Consider the following 18,300-nt stretch of genomic DNA (forward strand, 5'->3'; position numbering starts at 1 on the left):
ATTACCTCAGACGACTAAAGGGTTTGATGCGATTTAGGTGATAGTGGACCATTTGACCAAGAGTGCCCACTTTCTAGGCATTCGAGAGAGCTCACCGGCTAAGAAATTGGCGGATTTATATGCGCACAAGATTGTTGCTCAACATGGTATTCCAGTCTCCATTGTATCTGATCGAGATGTTCGGTTCACTTCTCATTTTTGGAAGAAGTTCCATGAGGATTTTGGTAAAAGGTTGCATCTTAGCATTGATTATCATCCACAAATTGACGGTCAGAGTAACCAGACCATTCGGTCACTTGAGGACATGTTGAGAGCTTGTGTCATAGATTTCGGTGGGAGCTGGGACTCCTACCTTCCCTTAGTTGAGTTCTCATACAATAACTATCACTCCAGTATCAGTACACCTCCATTTGAGTTTCTCTACGAGAGAAAGTGTCATACCCCAGTTTGTTGGTGAGGGGTTGGTCACAGGGTCATGGGAAAGACCGAGGTGGTTCTCCAGACGACAAAGCTTATTCAACATATCATACAAATATTGCAGACAGATCAGATTCGACATAAGAGTTATGCCGACAGGCGTCGGTCTAAGTTGAAGTTCCAGGTCGGTGACATGGTTTTGCTGAAGGTATCACCCTGGAAGGGTGTAATATGCTTTAGGAAGTAGGGCAAGCTGGTGCCTTGGTATATTAGGCCACTGCGAGTGATTTCCAGGGTTGGTGGGGTAGCTTATTGGTTGGATTTACCTGAGGAGCTCAGGCAGATTCACAATACCTTTCCTGTTTCTCAACTTCAGAAGCGTATGACTGATGATTCAGGGGTCGTTCCTTTGGATGGTATTCAGGTTGAAGATTGCCTAAATTATATGGAGAGACCAGTGACGATTTTGGATAGGAAGATGTAGGCCTTGCACAACAAGGTGGTGTCTTTGGTCAAGGTTTAGTGACAACATCGGAAGGGTTCTGAATGAACTTGGGAACTCGAGGCGGAGATGCAGGAGCACTACCATGAGTTGTTCACAGTAGCAGACTTTGAGGATGAAGTCTAGTTTAATTGGGGGATAATTGTAACATCTTGATTTCCAGGTATTCCATTTATGCCTTTGATATGAGAATTGTTTGCATTTTGGTCCCAAATGGCATTTTTGTAATTTTTGGGAGTGGCTTGCATACACTGGGCGTACGTGGCCGGGACCAAAACCCTAATATTTAGGGTTTGCACACTATTTACACCTCATTATAGCCTTAAAACCCTTTCATTCATCAACATCCATCCTCCAATTCGAATGTAGCTAACCCTAATCTCTTGAGTGAAGCAATCTTGACCTTAAGTGTGCGTTTTGGTGTTCTAGAAGGAAGAAGAAGGAAGAGAAAACCATCTTAGAAGAGTGGAGCACTTTGGATCCAAAATCACATCATCATTTGACACCATTTGGAGGTAAAAGCTTTGATCTTGATGAATTTTTACCTGGATCTTGTTTAGCCATGTATTTGGGTTCTTTTGGTCCCTTAAGCTTGGTCTTATAAGTATGGGTTACTCTAATTCATATGTGTAACACCCCGACTCCCAGGTACATTTTTAAAATCTTTATATTCATTTTATTGAAGGAACTCGACGAGTTGGAGGCCCCAAATCGTCGTGTCGAACCTAGTCAGCCCACGTGATTTATAACTTCTACTCAACGAGTCGGAGGACCCTGACTCGACGAGTAGAGGTTATGCATGGAAACTATAAAATTTTAGGGTTTGCACTCTATTTAAAGAACTTATGGGCCGTTTCTAGCCTCCCTCATCATCATTATAGCCACAGGAAACCCTAGATCGAGTCCTAAACCCCCATTGTGTGTGTTGAGAGCTTGAAAGGTGTCATTTCTTGATTTTGGAAGGGAAACTACAAGAGTGAGAAGCTTGGAACAGGAAGGAGCTTGTAGATCCAACATCTATAGCGTTTTGGCTACCAGTTGAAGGTAACAAGTTGTTACCTTGATCACTTTAGTATTAGATCTCCTTATTCTTGGGTTTAAGACAATTTTTAGCATATATGTAGATCATTTTGGGTATTGGGCATGATCTGAAGTTGTAACTTAAGATCTGGACTCCTCTAAGTCCTTATAGTCATAAAGTTATTGAATTTATCAAGCTTTAGCCCTTCTCTTTGGCTTAAACCTCTCCCTTAGCTTGGTTTCGACATTTAAGACCTTGCATGCACGTAAAGTTTGCAACTTTACGTGGAATCTGTGCCTTAGGAAGCTAGATCAACAATTTGGAGCTTTGGGGTGGCTTCAAAATGTCTGAATGAGAAAATTGACTGAAGGGACTCGATGAGTTTCATGGTTAAATCGACGAGTCAAATGAAGATTGGTTGTTGTTGGTTTCTGCATGGACTCGGTGAGTCAGTGAGACGACTCAACGAGTCAGTTAGGGTTTTCCCAACATTTAGACACTGCATGGAATCGACGAGTTATCTGGAAACTCGACAATTCAACTAGGGTTTTCACGATTTTTGAGTTCTGGAAGGACTCGACGAGTCAGTGAGCTACACTCGACGAGTTGGGTCAACATAGACTGTTAACATTGACCGTTGACTTTGATTTTGACCAAGGGTTGAGTAGTTTGACTTCTGGGGGTATTTTAGTAATTTAGGAATTTATGAAAGTGAATCATTGGTGGATGTAGGTGGTTGAGTTTGGAGCTATATTTGGGGAGTTTGACATTTATCATCCCGAACTACTTGTGAGGTGAGTTGTCCTCACTATACTTAGGAGTCGAAGGCACCAAGGTCGGCCTATTGGATCTGATATCCTAGTAGTTGGTGATATGTTGAGTATGAGTTAGTTATGGATGCTAGTTTGCTATACATCTTTGGTAGATATGTAGGACTACCTGCATTACTGTCTGATTATCTGTATGTGCATTTAGTTGTCATATGTCGACATGTTGTATGGGATGGGTTAAGGTTGTACTGCTCCGTGTGGTAGCCAACAAACCATGGGGTATGCCATATATGAGTTGATGGTCGGGCAGGGCATGCCAGACTCATACTGAGGACTCCCGAGCAATCCAGATACGAGCTGAGGTTCAGACATAGCATGCCAGACTCGTAACCATCTAAACTAGGCTACCTATTTCACAGCTCGCTACAACATAAAGCCATCCTAACTCATAAGGATACATACTATAATGTAAAGTATAGTGAGAAAATTCACCTCGTAAATAGACCGGATAACCACCACCACATACGAATACTAACAGATTGGTCTCACACACCACTTAAACATTAAATCAAAGGTTTATGCTCAAATATGACCTAAAACCCTAAAGTGTGACTCAAGGTCAAACTTAGTCAAAAAGTCAACATGTCAATTTTTGGTCAACCTACACAACACGCTTTCTTCTGGGTGCCCGATGCTTACAAATGGATAATACAGTCGGGATCTTAGGCTCAAACAAGCAAGTTCCAGAAAATGCACAAAGTGTGCCACGTCGGAGAAAAGCACATAACGTCTAGGCCTTTTTCACAAAGTGAAAAGACTTAATACAATAAGTCTAAACCCAAAAATTCTAGATCTAGTCCTTAACAATGTCTTAATGAATAAGTTTTCATCTTTACTCATTAAGTCACTCCAATGAAGCAAGATCTAAACTCATGTACTCTAAATGACCTAAATATCCCACATTACTTGCATGGCTTAGCAGACATGCACAAAGCACCAACTTTCCAAATCAAATAGGTCCATTAGACCATTCTAAGTGCTCAAAAGTAGCTCTAAGTCATCACAATTCCAAGCTCACCACCAAAAGGGAAAAAAAGTGCATTTTATGAAAATAAGCAAGATCTAACAAACTAGAAGTAGGCATAGAAATTTCACCTGACCCGATGGGGAACACGGTTGACCTGCCCCAATCAGGGACGAGTATTCCTTGTATAAATAGATACCGGGTATGGGGTTTGGGATCCCCATTATGCTAAAATCGGGGATAGGGTTGGGGTCAGGTATACCAATCCCCAACCCACCCCGCCCCCGCTTTGATGACATTATATATATATATATATATATATATATATATATATATATATATATATATATATATATATATATATATATATATTATAAATTGTTAAATATGAATTAAGTCCACTAAGAATGAATTGATTTATATTAGACCATTAGAGATAGAGTTCGTATACCAAGTTATGTTCCAAATTCCAAGAGTTCTTAAATCCTCACTTTGTTCGACCGCCCGTATACCGAATCGTCACTTCTTGTTATGATGCTTCTTAGACTTTATGATTGATGTAAACAAGATCTTATTATTGCCTATATTTTTTATCACTTATAAACATGGATTTTTATTTATTTATTTATTTTTATTTTATTATTATTATTATTATTATTATTATTATTATTATTATTATTATTATTATTATTATTATTATTATTTACGTAAGTTGAGTTTACTATCTTGATAGATTGTGTAACAATTGGTAAAAATCAGTCCAAGATTTGTCGATCAATCACCTCGAATATTATTATAATAAAAGCTATTGTGTATTAATCGGTATTATTATAAATAATTTAAGTCATTATTCACCTATTTGCGATTAAATCCTTTATATTCAAGTGAGACCAATATTTGATATTTAAGCTTCATAATATCTACTATAAACGAAATCAAACAAATGGGAATGATTAAGTTTTATAATTAAAATATATAATTATTTATACCACAAATATGCATTAAAAGCCATATAATGTAACTATGTGATGCATGTATACGTGTGTATACATGGATAAAAGAAATATATATATATATATTGAATGGAAAGCTCTAGCAAACTAGAAGGAACGTAACCAAGTTATACACCTGCCTTCCATTCCATTACTTGTCACACACACATTAGAATCACAGGCAAGTAATTGATGTACTTCTAAATCTCAATTGGGATCTTAGGGCCCACATAACCTCATACAAAGTCTTCAAACACAATCTGGAAGAAATATCATCCAGGACTATTACGAAACTTTGTATCCCCCTTTCTTCTCTATCTCTCTCACGTGCATACTCACAAATACCTCACATGCTTGATATTTTTGGAACTATTTCAAATCTACTTCCATATCTTCATTCAATCATCAAACTGTACAAGAAATCTGATCAAATATCTCACTACTGAATTTATTTTTAGATAACACTCTTCACATGCCCCTTCATCTTCTCAACTCCCTCTCTCTCGTGTTCCTTTAGATCACAGAAAAACCCAGCAACAACCGAAGTTGTTGCCTTCTTCAATCCAACCTCTCGTATTCCTTCCATTTTAATGGCAGACTGACCGATAACCACAAAACCACTGCCATGGCCAGTTGAAGCAAGCCTCCGATCGCAAACAGGACCGTCGACACTGCTCACTGGAGAAGAAGAACCGGCGACAACCACTATTTACCCTCCTGTCTTCATCTCTTTTCAACCCTCAAGCAATTTCTCGTCATTCCTTACTCCTCCATTGATCTCAGGTGTATAGGTCGACTCCAAGAATCCCGGAGCAAAACCCGCTCAAAACTCGATCTTCCCGACACTTCCCGACTCTCGCTACTAACATGAGTCTCCATGGCCCCTTTTTACTTAGGGGGGGGGGGGGGGGATACACACAAGCATATGATATTACAGGTTCAAACTATAAGAAATTGCATGAGTTCATAAAATTTTAAATATTACATTTATTACTTATATGACACTTTTATACATATTGTGACTGTTTTTGTGTCGCATAAAAGCTTTTATCCACAAAAATGCACTATTCGCGTAAAATGGAGTTATGAATTTCTTACCCTATAAAACTTGCTGTACTTATTCTTAAATCATAATGAAACATTAAAAATCTCCAAATTTTGTATCTCTATACCTCATTGCATGTTATTCTATTACTTACATATATGTAAATAATTATACGTAATATGTTACTGTTATTATATAAATAACATAGGTCACTTTTGGGTATAAAAATGTGCAAAATTATAGACTTATATAAACCCAATAAGACATACATATGTACTAATATGTCTAAGACATACATATTTACTAATATGTCGACTAATGGTTATATAGATAAAAATAATAATAATAATAATAGTAATTTTTGGATGTTTAATATTGTCACTTTATAAAATATTAAATATTTGGTTACAAGAATATTTGTTAAATTTCTAGCTGTTATTATAAACTAATAAACTGTAGGTTTATATCTAATAATCGTTAAAATTGTGAATTTTCACTTGGATTGAAAATTTGCTATTGTTCCGAATACAACCGTTATGCGGCTTGAGTTTCGCTAATAAGCTTTTATTTGTTATTGTTCAAAGATAAATAAACTTTATATAACTAAAGAATAGTGAACAAAAATACGGGATCTTTATGTGAGTTTATTTTTCATCAAACTAAGAATATAAATTTAGTGAAGCCCTCTGTAATAACCGTTAATCCCCAAGGAGCGGAGAATGTTATGTATAGATCTATACGGATTGACACCCCGTCCACGGTTGCTAGCTACAACCTTCGTATGACGAGACAAAACGGACGATAACTTCTTATTCTATCTCATTGTTGTTTTGACGTTGATGAAGCGTCGTTGGAACTATTTTATATCTAACAGAGGCGGATATAAGTCTTATAGCTCGGTTATTAAACTCTACATAACCTCGGAAATCCATTACCAAAAATATTAATATGAATCAAATAAGAAGGTATTGGTGTTATTGTTTTAGTGAAATTATTTATTTACATAAGGTAAATAATTGGTAATTCACTTATTGAAAATATATAAATTGCTATTTATATATTCTAAATAATATTGATTTTGAGATCTTATACTGATTCAAGAAAATATGTTCATCTAATTTATATTTATTTGAAATTTATAAAGATTTATGTTTCCTTGGTTTGTAGTTCTTACATTCATAAAAATTGCATTTTATTTTATAAAACTCTCGGCGTCAAAACCTATGGAGCTCACCAACAATTTTGTTGACGTATTTTTAAAATGTGTGTATTCTCAGGTAAATAAGAAGTCGAAGGTATCGCGTCGGTGCTAAGGAAATATTATTTCCTTACTATTAAATAATCGTGATATGTTTCTTTTTCTTTTTATCGTCAATTGTTAAAGTATTGTAATGCTTTCTTTTTTAAAAAAATTTGAAAGTTTGTAATATATTAATTAGTGTACTTTAAATGTTCAACATATGTGGTTGACTGTGATTCAATTTATAACGTCGTGACTCCGACATTTTCCGCCGTTGGTCGGGGTGTGACAGATTGGTATCAGAGCTAACAACTATAGAGAACTCAGTATTTTCTTAGAAAAAGAATACAACTATAGTTTAGGGACTACTCTTATTGGATTAAGCATACCAATATCCAATATATATACATATATATATATATATATATATATATATATATATATATATATATATATATATATATATATATAATTATAGACTAATAATTAAATTATTATTTCTATACATATTTATAAATTTTGTGAAAAATAAGTTAGAAAATTTAAAAACTTAAAACGCAAGGATTTAGGTCACATACCCAATTAGGTTTTATAATACATAAGCTTTATCACAACTAGACCTAGCTTGCGCACCTAAGTTTTATTATGATCGGGCTTTATGAATTATATAACTTAAATGAGGTGATTGATAGACTAAAATCTTGGTGATTTAAGAAATTAAATTTTTACAATTATTAGTATGTTATTTTTGTGTATATAAAAATAATTATGTTTTTAGATTATTTCTCTTATTAGATGGACGAACTTTGGTGGGTGGTCAATCCCCCGGCTCACCCTCCACCACTGTTTCCTGGAGACCCGTACTTTCCGGAAATTCAAGCCATCCATGATCAAATTCCAATAGCCGAGGACGTACCAATCTCAGAAAAGGAGAACGAAGTGGAAGAAGATCCGGAGGAAGATCCAGAAGAAGATGACCAAGAAATGGAGCCTGAGAATCCCATGGAAATTGTTAGTGAAGAGGCGACGAATGCGGTTTCCCCCAATCGTTCATCGGTCAGAAATGTTCGACGCCGCCTCAGACGCACTGCAAGAATGTCTATCCCTAACCCCCAAGAACTAGATAACATTCTTGGTTACTCAAGCAGTGAAGTAAATACCTGGGTGGATCAATGGCGTCAAACAAAAACCAACAATAGAGGACAAACCTCAGGGAGTGCAACTGCAACCTCCTTTGAAATTAATGCACTAACCCAGCAGATGGCTCGCCTGAATGGACAGATGTGGCACTTAAGCGATGAATCAAGTACCAATCAGGGTGAAATGAACCAAATGAGAACCAAAATGTCCAAGATGGAAGAAAAATGGGAAGATGACCAACTCTCCCAACTGAACCTTCATCACCGTATGGACTACTTTCGCGGTCGAGTGATGCATCTTGAAGTGAGAGTTTCAACAACAGAAAGTCAGAATCAAATAGCTCTCTCATTAGCCCATAGAATGGAAGAGAGCCACAGACTTTTAGAGCAAAAGGTGGAGCAACTATTTCAAGCCAGAAATTCGCCTGGAGGGTCGCAGTAAGCAAATAGTGATGATAAGGGAAGGATGATGAAGCAGACAAGGGTTGTGTGGCTTTGTCAATTTTGGGAAGAATTTCAATATATATATATATATATATATATATATATATATATATATATATATATATATATATATATATATATATTTACGATTATCTAACTTTAGTTATGAACTTTAGGACGACGCAATATATGTGTATAGTATTTTTTTTATTTAATTATTTGAAACTTTAACGTTAACGAATGATGTAACATATCTTATGTATGAAATATTGATGCAAGTGTTAACTTATTATGTCTTAATAAAAAAGAAAAGCACGGTGTACCCGGTTAAAAGTACTAGATGAACCTATGAACTATTATTCTTTTATTGTTGTTTCGTCAAAACAGTCGTTTAAATAATAGTGTTATAAAATGACTAACACAACGACGTAAACTTACCGTCTTCTACTAACCATAACAGGAATTAGAAAATGCCGCCAAGGAAGAGTCCCAGATTAAATCCTAAAGGAACCAAGAATCCTAAGCCAAAAACTACCGGTCGACCCAAGAAAATACATCAAGTGGAAATTCCAGTGATTGAAACCTCAGAACAAGATGAACCAATCTCACCCCCACCTGAAGAGGAACTACCAAAAAGCTCGGCAGAGTTAGAGCAATTGGTTGCTGAACGTGTCAGAATGGCATTATTAAATGCAAAAACTACACAAAACGAAATCACGAAGAAGGGTAACAGTGGATCCGGAACTGGGCAGAGTAGTGGTTCCAATCCAGACCCCGAAGGACCTCGGAAACCTTGCACCTACAAAGAATTCATGGGATGCAAGCCAAGAAATTTATATGGAAACGAAGGAGTCATAGGTCTAACCCGGTGGATTGAGAAGGTAGAAGCTGTGTTTGAAATTTGCTATTGCACTGAAAATAGCAAAGTACGATTCGCAGCATGTACCATTATGGATGGGGCTTTAACATGGTGGAACGATCATGTCAAAACCTTGGGTGTATCGGTTGCAAACTCGATACCATGGGAAGACATGAAGGCACTGCTAATAGAAGAATACTGTCCCAGGGATGAAGTGCAAATTTTAGAAAATGAGTTGTGGAACTTAAAAATGAAGGATTCAGATATCAAAGCATACACCACCAGGTTTAACGACCTTGCACTTCTTTGCCCAACCATGGTGAGCCCGGAGAGCAAGAAGGTAGAGCGCTACCTTTGGGGTTTGGCACCTCAGATAAAAGGAATGGTCCTTTCATCAAGACCTACTACTTACCACAGTGCAAAGCGTCTCGCGCTTCAACTAACAAAGAACGAAGTGGAACAAGGAACAATGGTAGCCAAGGTGGAAACCCCGAAGGTCAATAATCACAACAACAAGCGCAAGTTTAATAATGAGAACCATCGACACCAGAAGAAACAACACCCCGGAAAAGTGTACGCAATAAACCCAAATCCCATCAATTCCCAACAGAAGGTGTATTCTGGAGACAAACCAATGTGCAACAAATGCAATAGACATCACTATGGGGAATGTTTTCATTGTTCAAAATGCAACAAGAAAGGTCACACCGCAGGTTATTGCAAAAACCCGTCAATGGTGAACACAATTCAGAACAAGAATACCGGAACAAGCTCAGGAGGAGGAAGGGCATGTTACGAATGTGGAGAAATAGGGCACTACAGGAATAACTGCCCAAAATTTAAAAAGAAAGATGGTAATGCTCGCAGAAGAGCTTTTGTGATTGGGAATAAGGATGCAATTCAAGACCCTTCAGTTGTTACTGGTATGTTCCTCATCAATAACTTATATGCTACAATACTCTTTGACTTCGGTGCGGATAGAAGTTTTATAACTCCATCCTTTAAACATCTGTTAAATCACAAGTCTAGTAAGTTAGATGTAGCTTATGAAGTAGAAGTAGCGAACGGCCAGATAGAGAGAACCACTGAAATATTAAAGAATTGTCATATAACTCGAAACGATAGATCATTCCCAATAAATCTCATGCCAATTCCAATTGGAAGTTTTGACATAATTATAGGAATGGATTGGTTGTCACCTCATCATGCCGAGATATTATGTTATGAGAAAGCCATACGACTGAACCTACCCAATGGAGAGACCATCATTATTTACGGTGATAAATCAGGGCATAATCTGAAGCTTATTTCTTGTACCAAAGCCCAGAAGTATTTATACAAGAAGTATCATGCTTTCTTAGCACACGTCGTTAACAAGAATAAAGAAACAAAGGAGCTCAAAGACATACCTCACGTGTGTAATTTTCCTGATGTATTCCCCGAAGATCTACCAGGATTACCACCGACTCGTCAAGTCGAATTTCGAATCGATCTAATTCCAGGAGCAGCACCAGTGGCTAAATCCCCCTACAGGTTGGCACCCTCTGAAATGCAAGAACTTTCAAGTCAACTACAAGAACTCCTTGATAAAGGCTTCATTAGACCCAGTTTCTCACCATGGGGAGCACCAGTCTTATTTGTCAAAAAGAAGGATGGATCTTTTAGAATGTGTATCGACTATCGGGAACTTAACAAGTTAACAATCAAGAATCGTTATCCACTCCCGAGAATTGATGATCTGTTTGATCAACTTCAGGGATCCAGCTACTACTCCAAGATAGATCTGAGATCGGGATATCACCAACTCCAAGTGTTGGACGAAGATATTCCAAAGACCGCATTTAGGACTCGGTATGGTCACTATGAGTTTCTAGTTATGCCATTTGGGTTAACCAATGCCCCTGCAGTATTCATGGATCTCATGAACCGTGTGTGTAAACCATACCTAGACAAGTTTGTGATCGTATTCATTGATGATATTTTGATATACTCACAAACTAAAGAAGAACACGGTCAACATCTGCAGCTAATACTGGAACTTCTAAGAAAGGAGAAATTGTACGCAAAATTTTCCAAGTGTGAATTTTGGATCAGGGAAGTACATTTCTTAGGGCATGTGGTGAGTAATAAGGGAATACATGTGGACCCTACAAAGATCGAAGCGATCAAGAACTGGGAAGCGCCTAAAACACCGACAGAAGTACGCTAATTTCTAGGCCTTGCTGGCTATTACAGAAGATTCATTGAGAACTTCTCCAGGATAGCTAAGCCTCTCACTGTATTAACCCAAAAGGAAGCAAAGTTCAATTGGGAAGATAAACAGGAAGCTGCATTCCAGAGATTAAAGAACATGTTGTGCAGTGCCCCTATCCTATCCCTCCCAGAAGGGACAGAAGACTTCATCGTATACTGTGATGCGTCTCACCAAGGATTAGGTTGTGTTTTAATGCAAAGAGAAAATGTGATCGCGTATGCATCTAGGCAACTCAAGGTACACGAAGTGAATTATACAACTCACGACCTTGAACTAGGAGCAGTAGTCTTCGCCTTGAAAATCTGGAGACATTATTTGTATGGTACTAAATGCACTATTTTTACCGACCACAAAAGTCTTCAACATATTTTCAATCAAAAAGAGTTGAACATGAGACAACGAAGATGGGTGGAATTACTGAATGATTACGAATGTGAAATTCATTACCATCCCGGTAAGGCAAATGTTGTAGCAGATGCATTAAGTCGTAAGGATCATGTAAAAACAAGAAGGGTAAAAGCACTAACCATGACTATCCATTCTAATCTTAATGCACAAATAAGAGAATCTCAACTCGAGGCAATGAAGGAAGGAAACATTTCAGATGAAGCTTTGAGAGGAATGGATAAACAATTTGAAATTAAGGAAGACGAGACTCGTTATTTCATTAACAGGATTTGGACACCAAAATTTGGTGACATCCGGAAGTTAGTCCTGGACGAAGCTCATAAAACAAGATATTCGGTGCACCCAGGTTCAGATAAAATGTACTTAGACTTGAAGAAATTATATTGGTGGCCTAATATGAAAGCGGAGATTGCCACTTAGTGTGGGCAAGTGCTTGACTTGTTCTAAAGTCAAGGCAGAACATCAAAAGCCATCGGGATTACTACAACAACCCGAAATTCCTGAGTGGAAATGGGAACAAATTGCTATGGATTTTATCACGAAACTACCAAAGACTCCTAGTGGTTACGACACCATTTGGGTAGTAGTTGACAGATTAACCAAATCCGCCCACTTCCTACCAATCAAGGAAACAGACAAGATGGAGAAGTTAACAAGAACTTACCTCAAGGAAATTGTCAGACTTCACGGAGTGCCAATTTCTATAATATCTGATAGGGATAGTAGATTTACTTCAAGGTTCTGGCAATCATTGCAGAAATCCTTGGGAACACGGTTGGATATGAGCACGGCTTATCATCCACAAACTGATGGTCAAAGTGAAAGAACCATTCAGACTTTAGAAGATGCGCTTCGTTCCTGTGTAATTGATTTTGGTAACTCTTGGGATACTCATTTGCCACTTATTGAATTCTCTTACAATAATAGCTACCATACCAGTATAAAGGCTTCTCCATTCGAGGCTCTGTATGGATGAAAATGTAGATCCCCATTATGTTGGGCAGAGATAGGAGATACTCAATTAGCCATAAATCATGTGGGAGATACACTACGCACAGGTCCTGAAATAATCCACGAGACCACGGAGAAAATCGTGCAAATAAAAGAAAGACTCAAGGCCGCACGTGATCGTCAGAAAAGCTACGCTGATGTAAGACGTAAACCGTTGGAATTCCAAGTGGGGGATAAAGTTATGTTGAAAGTCTCCCCCTGGAAAGGCATGATTCGGTTTGGAAAACAAGGCAAACTAAACCCGAGATACATAGGACCTTTTGAAATCCTCGATAGAATCGGTCCTGTTGCATACCGATTAAAACTGCCTCAAGAATTAAGCAAAGTACACGATGTGTTTCATATCTCCAACCTCAAAAAGTGTCTGTCTGATGACACTTATGTGATACCACTCGACGAGATTCAATTAAACACAAAACTTCACTTTGTCGAAGAACCAGTAGAAATCATGGACGGAGAAGTTACATGATTAAAGCAAAGTCGTATCCCTATTGTTAAAGTGCGTTGGAACTCTCAAAGAGGGCCAGAGTTTACCTGGGAACGTGAAGATCTAATGAAACAAAAATACCCTCAATTGTTTAATGACATCTCGTCTACAAGTTGAATTTCGGGACGAATTTCTTCTAACGGGGGGAGAATGTAACAATTGGTAAAAATCAGTCCAAGATTTGTCGGTCAATCACCTCGAATATTATTATAATAAAAGCTATTGTGTATTAATCGGTATTATTATAAATAATTTAAGTCATTATTCACCTATTTGCGATTAAATCCTTTATATTCAAGTGAGACCAATATTTGATATTTAAGCTTCATAATATCTACTATAAACGAAATCAAACAAATGGGAATGATTAAATTTTATAATTAAAATATATAATTATTTATACCACAAATATGCATTAAAAGCCATATAATGTAACTATGTGATGCATGTATACGTGTGTATACATGGATAAAAGAAATATATATATTGAATGGAAAGCTCTAGCAAACTAGAAGGAACGTAACCAAGTTATACACCTGCCTTCCATTCCATGTCACACACACATTAGAATCACAGGCAAGTAATTGATGTACTTCTAAATCTCAATTGGGATCTTAGGGCCCACATAACCTCACACAAAGTCTTCAAACACAATCTGGAATAAATATCATCCAGGACTATTACGAAACTTTGTATCCCCCTTTCTTCTCTATCTCTCTCACCTGCATACTCACAAATACCTCACATGCTTGATATCTTTGGAACTATTTCAAATCTACTTCCATATTTTCATTCGATCATCAAACTGTACGAGAAATCTGATCAAATATCTCACTACTGAATTTATTTTTAGATAACACTCTTCACATGCCCCTTCATCTTCTCAACTCCCTCTCTCTCGTGTTCCTTTAGATCACAGAAAAACCCAGCAACAACCGAAGTTGTTGCCTTCTTCAATCCAATCTCTCGTATTCCTTCCATTTTAATGGCAGACTGACCGATAACCACAAAACCACCGCCATGGCCAGTTGAAGCAAGCCTCCGATCGCAAACAGGACCGTCGACACTGCTCACTGGAGAAGAAGAACCGGCGACAACCACTATTTACCCTCCTGTCTTCATCTCTTTTCAACCCTCAAGCAATTTCTCGTCATTCCTTACTCCTCCATTGATCTCAGGTGTATAGGTTGACTCCAAGAATCCCGGAGCAAAACCCGCTCAAAACTCGATCTTCCCGACACTTCCCGACTCTCGCTACTAACATGAGTCTCCATGGCCCCTTTTTACTTAGGGGGGGGGGGGGGAATACACACAAGCATATGATATTACAGGTTCAAACTATAAGAAATTGCATGAGTTCATAAAATTTTAAATATTACATTTATTACTTATATGACACTTTTATACATATTGTGACTGTTTTTTTGTGTCGCATAAAAGCTTTTATCCACAAAAATGCACTATTCGCGTAAAATGGAGTTATGAATTTCTTACCCTATAAAACTTGTTGTACTTATTCTTAAATCATAATGAAACATTAAAAATCTCCAAATTTTGTATCTCTATACCTCATTGCATGTTATTCTATTACTTACATATATGTAAATAATTATACGTAATATGTTACTGTTATTATATAAATAACATAGGTCACTTTTGGGTATAAAAATGTGCAAAATTATAGACTTATATAAACCCAATAAGACATACATATGTACTAATATGTCTAAGACATACATATTTACTAATATGTCGACTAATGGTTATATAGATAAAAATAATAATAATAATAGTAATTTTTGGATGTTTAATATTGTCACTTTATAAAATATTAAATATTTGGTTACAAGAATATTTGTTAAATTTCTAGCTGTTATTATAAACTAATAAAATGTAGGTTTATATCTAATAATCGTTAAAATTGTGAATTTTCACTTGGATTGAAAATTTGCTATTGTTCCGAATACAACCGTTATAGACGTTCAAATTATCATTATCACTCTGAAACGTTTACATGCTAGTTCTAATATCATAGTCGTACGCTTAGAATCCTAAACACATAAGGTTTCCAGATCCGGTCGGCAACAAACCATAGATCCGAACAAACAATTTCATATATGGAAAACGTATAGCATTTAGCACATAAAAGCATTTTAAGCATTTTTCCTAAAATATACTAGTGCTCGTGTCAATTTAGGTGTACTACCTAACATATTTTAGACACACTTCATGATCATTACTTAGCATTCTAAGTTTAAGTCTAGAAATTTCCTACAATTTCCTAGTTCGCTTAAACTAATACTCTGATACCAACTGTGACATCCCCATTTTCACAGCCAGAAAAGATCGATTTGTTTATGCTTTGTTTTATAAAATCAGAGTAATCCTTTGATTAAAAGAGTTGCGGAATTTGTTCCCAAAACAAAATATGATAAGAATTTATCAAAGCATTTATATAAAGAAATGTATTTTCATTAAATAACAAAATCTCGGGATGTCATGTTCTGATACAAACCAAAAACATAAACACTACAATTCGACCTTACAACAGTTATTACAACTACTGGTCTATTATCCAAAATCTCTCGTCAAGTCCACCAAATTATACTCTTGTGTCATTACCTGTAATACAAAGAAAACTGAGTGGGTCAGACTTGGGATCCTGGTGAGCATATAGGGTTTTCAACCCACAATGTTGTATCATATATATATATATATATATTAGAACTCATAAACATATACAATTTCACTATACACAAACAACACTTATCCCACCCCGTCGATCCTTACAACGAAATGATCTAAACTCTCGTATCTAAAACCTTCCTCTTTACCTGATCCCTACTCACGAATCTAAAACTAATCTCTTCACCTAATCCATACTCCTGGAATCTAAAACTAATCTCCTCACATGATCCATACTCCCAGATTTGAAACTAATCTCTTCAGTTGATCCATACTCCTAGAATATAAAACTAATCTCTTCACCTGATCCATACTCCCGGAATCTAAAACTAATCTCTTCACCTAATCCATACTCTCGGATCTAAAACTAATCTCCTGATCCGATCCATACTCCCAGATCAATAACTGTGCCCAATCCATACTCCCTAACTATGGACAATTAACTTAGTCTTAATCCATACTCCCGGACTAATAACAAGTTTATCTCTTTACCTGATCCATACTCACGGATCTAAAATTAACCTCTTGATCTCATTATCCAACTCATCTTTTATCACACACCAACTATCTGATCTACCCATGTTATACCCAATATATTTGTAGATATAAAATACATATACAGTTTAACTCATTTAAAACTATATAAAACATCCATTCCGCACTCATCTTAAATAAACAACAATATATAAACACATAACATGTATTTCATAGCAAATACTTCATATTTATGTGTTAGAAGAGAGTGACTACACAATCACCCAAAACATATACTTAATAAATTCAAACAATACTTGTAATAAAATCATGTTTATGAAAGGGACTATACACTCACTTGAACAGAAGATGATCGGACGTCACTACGACTCTAAAAGTAGTATTCTTCGGTGAAATTATGATATCTTCACACACCGGGCTTCTCACGGGTAGAGCTTCAGCTCGGAAACTCTTTTCTTCTCGGGATCTTCGGAGTGTCGCTTTGGGTCTCGGGATAATATTAGGGCTTCGGGGTATAAAAAGCACGTAAATTAAGGTATTACGGAGGGAGAGAGTGAGAAAGGAACAACCAAACCTAGCTGCCCCTTTGATTTCTATTTATAGGGCAAAATGCTATGCTCTCGCAGTGAGCCTCTTATACTCACATCTTGAGCTCGATCATCATCCAATGTGTCATTGCAACTTGCCTGCTCACGTCGTGAATTCTGACAGACCTCGAAGTTTGTGTTCCGAACTTCGAAAATTCATATCTTTCACATACAAGCTCCGTCTTCGACGTTCTTTATATCAACGCGTAGGTGAGATTATTCTCTACAACTCTCGTTTAGACTCCATCCGTTAGGAATTCACAACTCCTTCATCTGATGTCTGTTATTGTCTGTCTTTTTAACGTTGGACTACTATCGATGGGATCTTCGATTCTCGTTTAGATCGTTTCGCCTAGAAATCACTCGATCTCATATTCGAACTTCAGGTTGCATACTGTTAAGCTGAAATTTAGAAAAATCATAACTTCCTCATACAAAGTCAGATTTGGACGTTCTTTTTATGCACGCTCTCGGTTTAACGTACTCTACGACTTTCATTTAGATTTCTAAGGTCAAATATTGCTCTAACGTAAATTCACTATTTACATCGTGCTGTGTCGTGCTGGTTCTGCCGCGAAACTTCGACATGGCATAACTTCTTCGTTACAACTCGGATTTCGGCGTTCTTTATATGTACGGAATCCTTGTAACATACACTACAACTTAGTTACGATTAATCATTCTAAATAATCTTCCATCAAAGAGTCACTTTTGATGTTTATTTTCTCTAAATTGACTAGCCTAGATCTACGGGCATTACATAACCCCCACCCTATTTCCATCCCTAACTAGAAAGAGAGTTTGAAGCTTTATACTCACAAATATTTAGAATTGAAACAACCTTGTTGAATGTGCACTTGAGCCTTTCTTCTATGCACCAAAATGAACTCTTGATCTTTAAGCTTTAACCAAAAAATGGA

The 18,300-nt window shown here is 36.8% G+C and overlaps 1 pseudogene; it reads left to right on the forward strand.

Annotated features, from left to right (window-relative positions):
- The first annotated feature begins 9,064 nt into the window (after positions 1 to 9,064).
- Positions 9,065 to 12,535, forward strand: LOC145016260 (uncharacterized; annotated as a pseudogene).
- Positions 12,536 to 18,300: the final 5,765 nt, after the last annotated feature.

This window comes from Lactuca saligna, chromosome 9 (assembly GCF_052625555.1).
Source record: "Lactuca saligna cultivar CGN05327 chromosome 9, ASM5262555v1, whole genome shotgun sequence".
NCBI classification, from domain to species: Eukaryota; Viridiplantae; Streptophyta; class Magnoliopsida; order Asterales; family Asteraceae; genus Lactuca; species Lactuca saligna.